Genomic DNA, 15,723 nt, shown 5'->3' on the forward strand with positions numbered 1-15,723 from the left:
GCTTACAGAAAAGCCTGAGTGGGGTGGGCTGTTTTCACTCTGATAGTGTAGTATCAACTACTCAACAGCTTGGAACCTCAGAGTGTTTATTCTGTAGAGCAAAGGAGGAGTTAGCCAGTCTCAGTAGGAAGTCTGCAGGTGAGAAGTCTCAGGCTGTAGACATCCCAAAGAAAGAAGCTTCCATTGCTAGTTTTTGCACACACTACCAACATTCTCATGCTGGCCAGAAGTCTTTACCATCACTCTGAGCCCCACCTGCCGGGATGAAAGAAGGCTTTGCCAATTCCCATGGGCCTGAGACATTGAGGTCTTTGACATGGTTGTGCTGACGTCAAACAACTCACTTAGAACTTTATCCACTTTGTACACATCTGCTCAGAGGTTCCTTTGTTCCCTAGATATAACTAATTTAACTATAGTTAAAGATTCTTAACAATATTTAAAATTCTTAAGGTCAACCTTTACTAGTCCAGGGTAAAACTGATGCCTGATTCTTTGTTTACAAAAAATGTTTTCTTAAATATTAGTTTGCTTAGAAACATTTGCCAAAATTGGCTCACAGAATAAAAAGGAAGGTATACTTTATCCTGTCACTGAATCCGTGGAAGCTTAGTGATTAGGCCTTATTTAAATTAAATGTTGAATGTTTCTTTTGCCTCCTTTGGAGTAAAGCTTTCACTTTCAGACAGTCCCCATATTAACAGCAAGAATTAAGAATTGCTCCTACTTGGGGCAGCCCAAACTAAATTACAAATATTCTAACCTGGTTGTAGAATTTTGCTTATTTTATATGGTTCAACTCTCCACATAATCTTCAATCACTTGATTGGTCATTTAATAAACCAATTACAATAACTCTCAAAACTGACCAAGCCTTTCAGTTTCTTTAGCAAATGATATTTCCATTAGTTCCTCTAAATCAGAGATCTGTACTTTTTGTGCAACACCCATTATGTTCTCATAAACTAATTTCTGACATCTTATACAAAATTAAACCAAAATATATGAACCATGTTTATTAATGAGAAACCTATTATAAGGGTCTTTTGAACATAATAATGAAAATTGAGAAATGGTTACAGTATATTTCCATGGTAAGCTTCCAAAAACAAAACTAAATGAATAAAAATTAAAATGAGATAATTTCATCAATTGGGAAAAAAACATCGCATAAAGGAGTACCCTCAACCTGGAAGAAAAGAAGACTACTGAGTATTTTAAGCACTTCCTGTTCTGTAACACTTCAGGAGATAAACTAGATTTCTATTTCTTTTTCTATTTCAGATTCAATATCTTTTCATGGGCTTCCAAAAAGCAGGATGACACATGTACTCAACCACAGTGACAACTGGGTACCCCAAGTAACTAAATTCTAAACCTCTCTAACAGTATTTTTTTTTATTTTCAAATATCATCCATTATTCAAATTGTCCTATTTTCCTCCATCCATAGATGACAGGATGTTTACATTCTTTAAGGAAGAAAATATTTTACTGATGTAATGTTTCACCTAATCTAATTTGAACTCAAGAAATTAAACACCAACAAACCAAATAACCCAATTAAAAAATGTGGTACAGAGCTAAACAAAGAATTCTCATCAGAGGAATCTCTAATGTCCAAGAAGCACTTAAAGAAAACTGCAATGCCCTTAGTCATTAGGGAAATGCAAATCAAAATAGCTCTGAGATTCCATCTCACACCTGTCAGAAATGGCTAAGACCAAAATTCAAGTGACAGCACTTACTAGAGAAGATGTAGAGCAAGAAAAACTCTCCTTCATTGCTGGTCAGAGTGCAAACTTGTACAACCACTTTGGAAATCAATATGGAGGTTTTTGAGAAAATTGGAAATAGATCTACCTCAAGACCCAACTATACCACTCCTGGTCATATAAGCAAAAGATGCCCCACCATACCTCAAGGACACTTGCTTATCTGCATTCACAGCAGCTTTATTCATAATAGCTAGAAACTGAAAACAACCCAGATATTCCTCAACTGAAGAATAGATAAAGAAAATGTGGTACATTTGCACACTGGAATAGTACTCAGCCATTAAAAACAAAGACATTGTGCAATTTGCAGGCAAATGGATGGAACTAGAAAAGAGCATTCTAAGTGAGATAACCCAGATCTAGAAAGACACACATGGTATGTACTCACTTATAAGTGATTATTAGCCATAAAGTAAAGGAATAAAGTGCTACAATCCACAGACCCAAAGAAGTCATGGAGATCCCAAGGGAGGGTGCTTGAATTGTACTCAGAAGAGGAAATAAAATGGACAGCTGAATGAAGTACATGGACGGAGGGAACTGAATGGGAGAGGGAGTTGGGTAACAGGAGTAGGGGGATCAGATATGGTGAAAGAGGAGTCTGGGGGAGAAGGAAAAGGAGAGAAACAGAAATCGGGGGGCTCTTTGGGGGCAGGGGAGGATTGTGGGAGTCCATGGAGGTGACCCTAGCTAAGGCTCCTAGTGGTGGAAGTTAAGTAGCCTGAAGTTGCCACCTCTTGTAGCTAGATGGGACTTCCAGTGAAGAGGAGACACCAACCCACCCATAAAACCTTCACCCCAAAATTTGTTTTGCCTACAAGAAGTGTAGGGATAAAGATGGAACAAAGATTGCAGGAATGGCAAACCAATGACTGGCCCAATTTGAGACCCACCCAATGGGAGAGAGCCAATCCCTGTCACTATTAATAATACTCTGCTATGCCTGCAAACAGGAGCCTAACATAACTGTCTTCTGAGAGGCTTCATACAGCAGCTGATGGAAACAGATGCGGAGACCCACAGTCAAACAATAGTCTGAGCTCAGGAAGTTCTGTGGAAGAGTGGGAGGAAGGTTCAATGTCAAAGCAAATTTTAAAAATGGCTGTTGGGCTATATAATGTTATTATTTTTAGCTCTATGATTATCACAGCGGTATTTTCTAACCACCTATCACATAATAAGACACAGACACCTGTTATATTTTATAATTGTTTTATTTACCTTGGGCCAGGCAGATATCCTACCTAGGCTGTCTGAATCATCTCACCATCCATGTTCCAAACCCCATCCAATGCCATACTATCTTCCATCCTATCTTCTGTTCATAATCTTATGAATACTTGCTTGATTCTATATCTGGGCCTTTTCATGTCATTATTGGAGTCCTTCCTACCAGCCCCACATGGTTTCTTCTCCAGCTAACCCATCCTGGCAACCTCCTTCTTCCTCTCTTCCCATCTGTTTCCCGTGATTCTCTCCAAAGTCCGAAAACCTTAGCCTACTCCATTCTGCCCTGCTCAGGAATGGGCTGTTTAATGAACCAGTCAGATATAATGACTTAGGCAGGTTTACATGAGATTAAGTGTAACCAGATCTTGAGGGTCAGCATTAGAACACCCCCTCAACAATTCCCCTCTTCTGTCTAAATAAAAAGGCCATTTTAAACACAGTAAGAACAATATGAAACAATTATTAAAAAATAAGTAAGACTCTTTCTCTCTTTATATATATACATATATATATGTGTGTATATATATATATATGTGTGTGTGTGTATATATATATATAAAATGTCTAGTCTAAATGTATTTGGCAATCTTGAAGAATATATCTATTCTATCTATGAGGGTCTAAGGTTTTGTAGCTAAGTTATTTTTACAGTTTGTATCTATCAATCTAAAAACATCTATCTAGACCTAACATCTTTTTAATTCCTAAGCAACTAAGCTAATTATTGTATGAGTTTCTAGTCGTCACTCCCTTCAGAGACTTGAAAAGGAATAAAATTAATTAGTTGAGTAAATAAGAAGTGCATGCTAGCAGCTTCCAAAAAATAGGAAATGAAAGAGACAGTTTGCTGCCTGAAGAGCCACCCAAAACTTTTTATAACGTTGGAGCATCATGTCAAGGACATAAGAAGATCATCTGTTTGACCCTGGACCAGTGGCATAAGAAATTGTCTGATCATTCACTAATGGAGACGCAGGATACACAACAGCCTTCGAGATGGAATAGAAAAGAGGACTTTGCTTTATAAGGCTGGCAACCTTTATTCAGTAAGGCAACCTGGACACATGGGGCTCACAGAGACTGAACTACCAACTGAAGAGCAGGCATGGGCTGGACCTAGAGCCTATATGCAGCATGGTCATCATTTGGTCCCCTAACAATGGGAATAGAGGCTGGCTCTGACTCTGTTCCCTGCCTCTGGATCCCTTTCCTCTAGGTGGACTGCCTTGCCAGGCCTCAGGGGGTGTAGATGCACTTATTCCTGCTGGGATTTGAGAAGCAGGCCTTAGGGGCCTCCCCTTCTCTGAGAAGGAGAGAGGTGAACAGGGAAAGGGGCATGAAGGTGGGACTGGGAAGAGAGGAGGGAAAGGCCTGGGATCAGGCTGTAAAGTGATTAAATAAATAAATGGGAAAAAGAAAAAAAATGTGTTAGTGATTAAATAATGCTAGTCTTGGCTATAGTGAGGCTATTGTGTTGTTAACTGGGCTCTATTATACCTGTTTGCCTATCTAAACCTCCAACTTTACTTATACTGCAAATGTCAAAAGACTACATGTGTCAAAAGCCTCTAGATTTGGGGGAGGCAACCCAAGTAATCCCTATGACTAAGCAGTATTGATTCATGCAGAGGTCTTTGGCTTAGTTTCTATGCCTTCTTCACCTGTTCCTTTCTTGACTATTTTAACTTTAGGTATAATATTCTAATTATGTATTATGTATAAATGATATACTAGTTATGAAAGACAAAATTTTAAAAAAAAAACCCAGACCCTGCTCATGAAGGTGCATAAATTCAATATGATCCAGGAATCTATTCCTTAATGACCTTGTCAACTGTTTCTCTTTCCTGAAGTCTGCCTTTCTGCCTACTCAGTTTCATCTGGGAACTAGCTTCCCTTGCTCTGTGGGCCATAAGACAACGTTTGGCCTTTTCAAGAGTAAAAGGTGATGCTTGGTCAGTTTATTAGTTACTTTTCTCTTGCTGTGGTGAAATATCATGACCTAAGGCAACTTTAAGGAAAATGAGGTTGTTTTAGCATTCTGCATTCCTGAGGGATAGACTCCATCACTGTGGGGAAGGCATGCTAGGCTAGGCACGGCAGCAGAGGCAGGAAGCTGCCATTTCATCCAAATGCAAGGCGGAGGAGGGAAAGGGGGGAAGGGAGGGAGACAGAAGAGCAAGTAGGTTATAGCTATAAATCCTCCAAGTGTGCCATCAGTGCCACACTTCCTCAGTAAGGCAACCCACCCCCCTCCTAAAGGTTCCCTAACATCCCCAAACAGCACCACATCCTGGCAACCAAGTGTTCAAATTCATGAACCTATACAAGGCATTTCTCATTCAAACTAGTGGAGCAAAAAGGGGAAACTTTGAAGTGAGGTTCCCAGAACTGAATAGCACATGTATGTTAAGAATTAAATAAGGATGGTGACTGATCTGGGTTGTGGAGAGCTAACATATTGCAGGTTAGGGCTCAAATTTACCTTGATCTATTTGCACTCTAAATACCTATTTGTTGTGTACAACTGACCTAAATTTCATGTGGCTGTTGGGTAAATCCTTTTATGTTGACAAGACTGGGAAAATCCAACACAATATTAAAATTAAAAAAAAAAATCCTCCAGAGAGAAGCCTGAGTTGGAACCCTGGACAGTAGCCTTTCAACCTGAAAGACCTTGGCACTGTTGGTACCCTCTCCTACATATCTACCCTCTCCCAGAGTTTTTGGTTTATTCTTCGCTTTTCTCTTCTCAATAATTACACAGTTTATGTCTTCAGGACCAAACAACTCCCAACTGCAAATGGTGCTCCGTCAACAGCTGCCACCAGAATTGACAAAATAGGCAATGGGCATGCATCATCTGTTTGACCCTGGACCAGTGGCATGAGAAATTGTCTGATCCTTCACTAATGGAGACGCAGGGTACACAACAGCCTTCGAGATGGAATAGAAAAGAGGACTTTGCTTTATTCAGCTGTAGTCCCCTACTCAGCACAAGGTAGTTCAAAGACTGATGATAAATTATGGAGCAGTGTCCCGGGGAGGTTGAGGAGAAATATACATAGGGCACAGTTTAGCAATCTGGATCTTTGTTTAGACACATCCCTCTCCTAACAATGCAACCAGTTGGGAACCTAAAACACCTACATGCACGGAGCTGTATCTGTACCCCACTTAAACAATGGAATAGGTTTCCTTCCAGCAAAGACCATCAGACATTGATAGCTTTTATTCAGTCATATTCTACCTAAACTGGGGTACAGAATGGGGTTCTGATACAACTTGAACTAGTCTTGTGTGCATGTACAATAAGGGAAAATGCACTCTGAGTGAACTTTTAGGAAGAATACACTGTTTAACCATCCTCTGACTATGTATAGCTGGATGTGCATATGATTAAAATCAAACACGTTATAGGAAAGGACGTGCATAGTGACAAATGACTTACATAATCTGCTCTGTCAATCAAAGCAGAGAACCACTGATGCTACATCTTTTATCAACCAAACGCCTTCTTCTCTGGAAGGCCACAGAATGAACCCTCCAAATTATCAGGGCCTTTGACTGTGCTCGCTGAAGTGGCCCGCTGTAGACCGTATATGTTTCTAATCTGCACTATGGCTCTGCTCTTAGTTTTGTTGTTAATTTGCAATACCTCTGCACCGTTATTTCAATTTCTTGACCAAGGGACCCAGAATATGGACCCCCCCCAGCTCTGAACCTAACAGGCAAAAGCTACACCAAGAGGACAGAAAGCAGCTGCACTACTTGTTATCAGGTGAGGGGAACTTCTTAAACAGTCATGTAGACATTATTAAAGGAAAAAAGAACCTGGAGAAGGTCAGAAGGGCTTGGGAAATGAAGTCGAGGCACAATGGACCAGCGAAAGTTTAGGGTGCTTAGGAAAAGCAAGCCAGCCCAGAGGGAGAAGCTAGAGGTGAATGCAGACCTTTAGAGGCAGGATGAGCAGAGCGGGGGTTGGGGGTAGGGGGTGGGTTTCCTTAGTCCAGGGACGGTCTCGAAAGGCTACACCCTAAGGGGCTAGCATGGGAGAGCGTGCAGGGTTTGGGGGACACAGCGAGTCCTATCGCTTCTTCGCAGAGCTCTGCGCGACCGATGCCAACGGTGGCCACGAGCACGCGCGCTCTCAGGCCCGCACCACCTCGGCGGGGGCGGGGCGCGATGGAGGTGGTGACGTCAAGGCAGGGCGCGCGCCGCGGGGCCGCGGACGGAGCAGGGAGGCGGGCGCTGCGCGCGACCGCGGGCGGAGCGGAGGGCCGCGGGGGGCGGAGCGCGGCGCAGCCAGGAAGGCGGGGGAGGAGAGGCCCGGGTGCCGCGCGGCAGCTGGGGAGGGGGCCGCGGCTGGGCGCGAGCGGAACAGCTGATCTGGTTTTCCCCGAAGCCAGGGAAGATGGAAGTCGGCTAGCGGCGACTGCGGCGCTGCGGGCGGACCGGCGGGCGGCGCGGCAGGTGAGCGGCGCTGGCCGCGGTGCTGCCGGCGGGCGGCCGGCCGGGCGCAGCGGGCAGGTGCGAGGAGGCGCGCGGCGCGGGGTCGCCCTGCGCTCGGCTAGGAGGCAAGTGGGCGCGGGCCGGGGCCGCAGGGCGAGGGGGGCGCAGGGCTCGCTGCGCGTCTGCATTGCGGGATCCTTTCGGGATCCCGTGGGCGCCACGGCCACCGGCTCCGGCTTCAGCCCGGCGAGGGCAGGGCGCGGCGCTCCCAATGGCTCGGGCAGCTGCCTCCTGGCCCTTTTCGCGGTTCCGCACTGGAACGTGATGACAAGCGCACGGGGACTGGGCCCTCGGTCCGTGGGGGCGCGTCGGGGGTCCCAAGGGCAAGGCAGGTCCAGAGCGGCGCCCGAGGCCGCTGGGTTGCATAGGGGTTATGGCTGCGTGGGTCACAGTGGCCCCGCGCACTTCTCGCTGGTCGTTCCTCTGGGTCTGGCTGGACTGCCGCGAAAGGGTTGATGCAATTTGGCTCTGAACCCAGAGGCCTTCGCTAGTATCTCCTCACTGGAGGGGGAAAATTGTATCTGTGCTTTAAGTGCTCCTTTAAATTTGGGAGATGTCAGTGATGTCATCATTAACTAAAACTTTCCTTCATTGGACATAACCGCTCAAGTGTACCCTCCTCCCGACCGGTACAGCTGCTGCAGCTCTTTGAGAATCTTAGCCATCGAATGGATTTGCCTCTCTGCGCTCAAAACTCGAAAAACCTCACAGAAGTGCAGTTTTTATTCTGTTGGCTAGAAAACTGGTACATTTAAGAGTGGCTGAAAGAAAACGTGCCCCTCCAGGTTTGGAAATCAGCTGATCCAGAGCACATAGATCCATCATATATGGAAGCATGTGCTTGTACCTTGCCTAAGCTCTGTTAAGGATAGTGACCTGTGCAGGGAAGTACTTCTTAGAAATCGTCTATTTGATGTTGTGTCCACGCAAAGGTAGACAATAGAGCCCAAGTCTTTTCAGGCCTTGATTGCTTCAGGTGAATCTGCTGGGCTGCTCCTTCACAACATCTCCTAGGGTGTGCCTGAGAGAGGTAGGTGCTGATTTCTTTAGGGCTCTTCCAGCACTTGTCTGTCCCACCAGACCCCAAGACCTGCCCAAAGCGTTCAAGGAATGTGAGAGTTTGAGATCTGCACAGCACACCAAGTTCTGGGGGGAAATTCCTCTACAAATGCCAGCGGCATGCCATCATTTGATTATATGAGTGTACCATTAGTATCCGCTCTTACGGGAACAGCCGAAAGCTAGTTCCTGAGACAGTCTGAACATCTACTTAGGCCTGCTGTATCAAAAGCATATCTAACAAGAAACCAAAGTATTGATGTTTTTTGTATTTAATAATTAATGAAACCTCCTAATTGGTTAAAATAAGGATGCCTTAAATTATTAGTGTGATCATACTGGGTTTGCAAAGAATTCAATGCCAAATGTCACAGGAAGGTTTGAACCTGGAACCTGGAACTAGTGGTTACTGTGGCCCCTACCAAGGGTAGGGTGAACAGCAGTTCAGGGTGAGAGTGAATGCAAATCATTGCTTCGTGGAGTCTGGCTAGGTACTAACCTCATCTAGGCCTAGATTCCAGGTAGCAGGTGTCCCCTTGGAAAGTAAATTCCGACAGCCCCTCCCCCATTGCTGGAGGAGGACAGGGGACAGCTACCAGTGAGGGAGCAGTGTGCACGAAATAGTCTCTGACCTCTTGATAATGTCAGACTTATTCATGGTGGCATGCTGCGTGAAGGGGCCTTGCAGTGGAATTGGCCACATGGACTGCTTTTCCGTGATGCTTCTTTTGCACAGGTTGCCTTGTGAACTTGGCTTGTAGGCAGTGCCAAGGTTCTTTTGTATTTAAAGTACCTTCTGTGGTGAGTGGTTTCAGTGCTCTGGGCTGCATAAATAGAGCCTGTGAAACTGTGGTGGCCCTTAGAGCCACTGTTTCCACCTGAAGATCTGTGAAAATATTCACTTTTTTATTTATTCGTTGTGATACTTGTGAATATATAGCAGCAACTATTTCCTCTAGATTTTTAGGGATCAGTCATGTATTTCCTGTAACATCCCAAAAGCACATTTGAAATGCGTTTGATTGAGTGTTATGCCTTTTGTTTCTAAGAAGCTCAAATTACCTTATCTTGTCATTTTGTCTGTCCCTCTAGATTTTAAGGTCATTCATCCATGATTTAGGCCCTTAGAATAAAGGCTGAGTCAGCTCTTGCCAGGCCAGCAGGGGGCGTCCTAGGTATGTCTTGACTGCCTCTACCAGAGCTTTGGAAAGAATTACCAAGTGTATATGTTGGATGGGTGGTTCATGTGTGTTCATGTGTGTATGTGTCCGTGTATATACCCTTCCAATTGTCCCATCCCCCCACTGTGTACCCAAGGAATGAGACTGGAGGATAAGATATGCACTTGAGTGACCAGAGTTGGGGCCATCAGTGGAGATTTCTGTAATTGCCCCTGTCTTTGAAGAGTGCTTGGGGACAAGCACTCCTGTGTGCTGGTGAGAGCACCAATGCCCACTAGAGGCACCCTTGGAAACCTCCTACTCATAATGGTTGGCCATTTCTAACTGACCAAACCATGGTTCTCCATGTTGTGGTATTTACCAGGGGAACCTGCTTGCCCCACCCTGGGCAGAGTGATTAGCCTCAGGATCTTTCTAGTGGAGAAAAGCACATAGCAAATGTTTAGTCAATGCTCAGCTTTCTTCCCTAGAAAAATGAGAGCAGGAGAAAGTAGGCAATCACTTTTCATCTTACTGTGGTTGATATGACCATAATGTATGCCTCCTGTTATTCAACCACATCTTCCCTGAGAGGCTTTGCCTTATGAGCAGTGAACTCACATGGCCACAGTCTGCCTGAGAGTAGGGAGCTCCTGTGGACATGCCCCATGGCTTCCATAACTGTTGCAGTGTTCAGCTGTTCTCTTAAGCCCCAGAGACTCCTGATGGATCCCACCTACAAAAGGGACTTCTCATAGCTTGAAAGGAGAGTTTAGTGGACACCCTATGAGAGAATTCTCCAGGTACCCTGACTAAGTGTACTTAGTACTCTTTTGAAATTGCTTGGAAGACCAAATTACAGGTTGCCAGGGGGCAAGTGGTAATGCCATAGTTTTTAGCGTTCTGCTGGGCCAGGCTTTTTATGCTGAGTGCTGCAGATGGCCACTAGACATTAAAGACAAAGGTTAGCAAATCATTTGCAAAGCTATTTCCACTGAGGGTGACCAGAGAAAATTCCACTCAAATAGAATTCGAAACCTGCAGGCACTTAAATGGAAATAAAACATTCAGGTCTCTTTTGATAATTAGCTTTAAAATATTTTGAACCCTGAAAAGAGTACTTTCCCACTGCTAAGGCTGCTGTGTCCCCAGGAAATTTGTGTGTAAGACTAGGAATAAAATGACCTTATAAAAGACATGACAGAACAGTGCAAGGAGAAGGCTTTAGGATAGGATTCTTTTTACCGTTTACAGTAACAGACAGGTGAAGTGGTTTATAAATGTTTTAAAATATGAGGGTTGGTGCCTAGTCTTATTGCATCTTGATATGCTGTGTTCAATTGATATCCCTGAGAGGCCTTCTGTTTTCTGAAGGGAAATGGAAGAGGAGGAGTGGATCTGGGGAAGAGGAGAGGCTGGGGAAACTGGGAGGAGTGGAGGAAAGGGAGGCTGAGGTTGAGATGTATTATATGGGAGAAGAATAAAAAACATCTATTGAAAGGGCTGGATGCCACCTGTGCCCCTGATTGTGTGGTGGGAGTTGTTTGGCTGGCTGGCTTGTAGACAGTGTCTCTGGACTGAGGCAGAAGGGTCAAGACAAGGATAGGGAGAGTATGAATCCTGCAGCAAGTCTTAGCCAGCCACTCTTGGCAAGGCATGACTTGATCATGCCCCATGTTCATCATGACAAAGTAAAACACTTTGCTTCCCATGTCCCTAAATTCTTATCTGGTAAAACTGGGACTCTACACAGTCCCAATACTTACTGCTCTAACTCGTGGTTGTAACTGTTACATTTTCTGAGAATAAAGCACACACGATGCTAACACGACTCCTGTGTGCATCTCTTTCCCTTTAAACTAAGTAGACCCACTTTGTGAGTTCAGAGGATTGAGTTTTTCTCCCTCCCCTCCCCCCATTTTTTTTTCTATTTGAGCATAATTTATACTCCTAGTTTTCCTTACCAATGCCATGAAAATATGATGACTGAATGGTTGTGCACAAGTGACATGCTGTGTTTGATTTATGGAACATAAAATTAGACCTTTTCAACTCATTTCCTTGTCTGTTCTGTTTCATTCATTGTATCAGCTTACTGCACATTCATGTGGTTCTGGGGTATCCACCATGATGAGATTGGGTGACGTTCCTCCTGTACTAAACTAGCTTTAAAAGCACACTTGGAAGGAGGCTGCCTGACATAGGCACAGATATCTGTCTAAAGTGCCAGCTCTGTCGGGTTGAGCCTTTATTTACTGCCCTCTGAGGCAATACGCTGCCCCAGAAGGTTTGTCAACTCAGTACCTGTATCAGGCATGTTGGAGAAGAGGCTTCGGCGCGCATGCTATGGGACTCTTCTTCCCCAGCCTCTAATCTGTCCATTCCTTATGCTAATTAGATATCCTCAGATTCAGATGTTCAAAATCTCCTATATGGTTGCAGTCCATTTCTTCTCAATTCCTTCAGTGTTGATTTGAGGCTTGAAACTAGTGTATTATTTGTCTGTCCATTTTTTTATTCACTATAATCAAATATCTGAAGCTGGATAAAACAAAGGAGGCTTTAAAAACAACAAAGGAGGCTCATAGTTTTAGGGGATACAAGTTTTAGGTCAAGTGTTCCCTGGTGAGGACACCCCTGGCTGTATGGCAGTGTGACAGAAGGTAACAAGAACATGGACTAACCTCACTTTATGACAGCCAGCTCTCTAGAGGACCCCTTACCTCCCTGGGCTCTTTATTAATCCCTTCTGAAGGTAATATCCTAATAATCTTGTTACCTCTTATCTTGCTCCTTATAATCCTACACATCACGCTTCCACACTAAAGGCTGGGTTTCAGTATGATTCTTTGAGCAACATACTCAAAATATATCTAAACCACAGCAATATTACTGAAGTGTAAACAATACAATCACATGCATGATTTTTCAGACATTGAAAAGTTCATCAACATCCAAAAAATGCATAAGCAATTTTTGTTTTTAAAATATATTAATTTGGATATTTGTTTCTTTGTATTTTGATCCATGCCATGCCCAGATAACATCATCATTCAGCAGCAAAAGCAAATGGATCAGATTGCTGCTTGGACCTGATGACCAGCTGTGTGACTTTGGGCATAATCTCTGGTGGCCCCATAGGTAGAATACTTCCCTGGACTTTGTGTAGGCTTGGAGGATGGAGTAGATAAATGAGGGATTCAGGAATTTCTTAAATTCCAGAGGCTGAGAACTCATTCCAGTATGAAGATTTGGAAAGAAAATGTGTGTCTCAACTCTAGCCTAGTTTCTCCCCTTTGTTCGTTCATTCTGTTACAGTTTGTACTTAAAACTCAAAGCATTGTTTGGATGAATTGCTTTGACTGGCTTTTTTTTTTTAGAAAAAAAAAGAGTGGTAAGTTTTAAAAGTAGAATGTATTCTATGGCTGAGAAATTCTTATTAACCATCTCTGTTAACAGTCCTTAAAATTCTTTGAAATCACAATGGATGGTGAACTCTGAGTATCAGACTTCAATGGATGCTGCTGGCCACGTGGATATCAGCCCTGTATAGCCCAGCTGATTGAGCTCATTCTTGTACACCCTTTCCTGCTCTTATAGCTGATTAGTCCTTCACAGGAAAATGAGAGGTGAGAGGCAAGAGACCGGCATTCTTAAGGTGGAGTCCTGAAAACAGATGCCAGGAGGGAAACTAATGATAGATAGAATGGCCTCAGGTCCTGCAGGCAGAGTGGTCTTGCTTTCTTTCCCCTGGGGTGGTGATATGTTTTGACTATTTCATTCTGAGTATATTTGCCTGCAATATTGGTTCTTTGTGGTGCTATTGCACCATTTTCCATAGACCTGAGTGTAGTAAAGGGCCCAGTGGTCTTCATGCCATTTCTGGGGTGACATACACCCATACAGAAGGCCGCAGGTCCTTTTCGAGTTCTGTCATTTAAATTAAATACGAGTTTTGTGGTTTTCTTTTTAATTTTGCTCTGCAAGTGTGGTTTGGAGATAGTCAAGCTGAAAGGCTAAGGTGGGTTGCAAAGATGGGCTTCAGTGTCTGCACATATGTCTTGATTATCTTCTTGGTTAAAGGTTCTCTCGTCTGACATGTATGTGACCTTGGCTCTCAGCTCTACTGCCAGGGCCTTCTTGACTCTATCTTATCAAACAGAGCATGCTCTCTGTGTCTGGGCTCCATCTCTCAGCTGTCTACCTGCATTAGATGAACTTTTTCTGCCAGAGTTGGCTTACCACATTTGAAGTCTGGTAGATGGTGTGTGTACCAGTAATGCATCCTTACAGTAATGCAGAAATAGATGAAAGGCATCAGGAGCCCAAGAAGAGTGGAGTCTTTGGACCATCCCATGGCTTAGCAGGTAATAATTCTTGGAGGAAGATCAGTGTGCTGTGGCACTTATATCACATTCCTCCCTGTGGAGTCATGACTAAAGGGCCTAGTCCTGCATGGGAGAGGCCTAGCCAGGAGCCTGTTTTCTGGTTGAAACCCACTATAGAAATATTCTATAAGCCTTAATGTCACATGTTCACATAAGGAGATGTAGCTGTCTGCCTTCTATCCCATCCAACTCCATGATTCTACAAAAACATTAATTCCTTAGTTTTTCCAACTGCTGACTAGTCAAGGTAAGGAAAGCTGAAAACATTGCTGTGGGTGCGAATGTTAAAAAAGAAAATTAGGTATCTCTTAAAAATATTTATTTGTTGCCACATTGAAAATTGTGAGAAATAACAAGCATTAGAATGAGTACTTACAATTAGTAATGAGCTGTGGATAGCATTCATTCCTCCTTCTGGTAGTTAGATCCATCAAAGAAGCCTTATTACATCTCAGAGTTACCTTGTTCAGAGCAAGCTCCCAGTTCATGTTTGTTAAATGCATTTAGTAGCCCTATGGGAATTGAAATTAGAAATTTAATTATTCTTTCTAGAATTGCTTGGCTCCCATGGGTCCAGAAGCATAGTGGTTGAAAATGTTGTTCATATAAAATTTGAAACACTTAGAACCTTAACTCCCAATACAGTAACAGGCAAAGTTTTTGTTTAGGTGGCATATAACTACAAGAAAAAAAAATTGTGCTTCATAGTTCCATCCCATGTGTCACAAATATTTTATGTAGCCACAGGGAACATTAGTTCGTTCTTTTTAATGAGACAACTTACTACACAATTGGTCTTTTTTGTTTTGGTTTTAAATAAGACACAGCAGTTTACTGCATGGTAAACATTAAAGTTACGAAAGAGACAATGGAAGGTCACACAAATGAGTCATATCTGAAACAGTCCTTTAGGGAAGAAAAGAAAGGGAATAGAAGAACAAACGGCCATGTTGTGACTCATTAAAGTGATCAATTAGGTAAATGCCTCAGGTTGATTTTTTTGATAATCCCTTCTCTTAAAATTTGGCAATCAGAAAAGTTTGGAATGCTTTTCATATTTGGAACATTAAGTTATATATAAAAAGATGTCTTTAGGGATTGAACCCAAGTTCAAGCACAGAATTACTTTCTATTTTATGCACATTTTATGCATACAGGCTGAAGGGGATGTTAAACAGTGCTTTTAGTATATTGTATTTGGACTGTATCTCATCATATAAGGCTAGGGATGTTCTGCATTGAGTGTCATGTCCACGCTAAAATCACTGAAGATTTCAAAGCAAGCATTTCTGACCTTCAAATTGAGAATTTCAACCTGTATAAAAGAGTGGCAACTGGACAAGGAACGTGTCTGTACTCAGTGATGGAGGTAAGAAGGACATAAATTTGAGTCTACATAGTAAATTCTTGGCCATCATGGACTACATATGATAAGACTGTCTCAAAACCAAACAGACAAAATAAAGAAAAAATATAGTAAATTCTAATGCTTAGAGTCTCTCCAACAGGGAAGAATGTGCTTCTTCTTGCCAGACCTACCTCTCTGTTTGATACACACACACACACACACACACACACACACACACACACACACACA

General features: G+C 43.2%; 1 protein-coding gene across 1 annotated transcript in view; it reads left to right on the forward strand.

Moving 5' to 3' along the window:
- Window positions 1–7,334: 7,334 nt before the first annotated feature.
- The window catches only part of Otud7a (OTU deubiquitinase 7A), a 311,702-nt gene continuing 303,313 nt past the window's right edge, over window positions 7,335–15,723 (forward strand). The window contains exon 1 of the mRNA XM_055623230.1: window positions 7,335–7,480. The gene's annotated coding sequence lies outside the window, so the exon portion shown is untranslated. The remainder of the gene's footprint in view (window positions 7,481–15,723) is intronic.

This window comes from Psammomys obesus, unplaced genomic scaffold (genome assembly GCF_907164565.1).
Source record: "Psammomys obesus unplaced genomic scaffold, mPsaObe1.curated_primary_1811, whole genome shotgun sequence".
Taxonomy (NCBI): domain Eukaryota; kingdom Metazoa; phylum Chordata; class Mammalia; order Rodentia; family Muridae; genus Psammomys; species Psammomys obesus.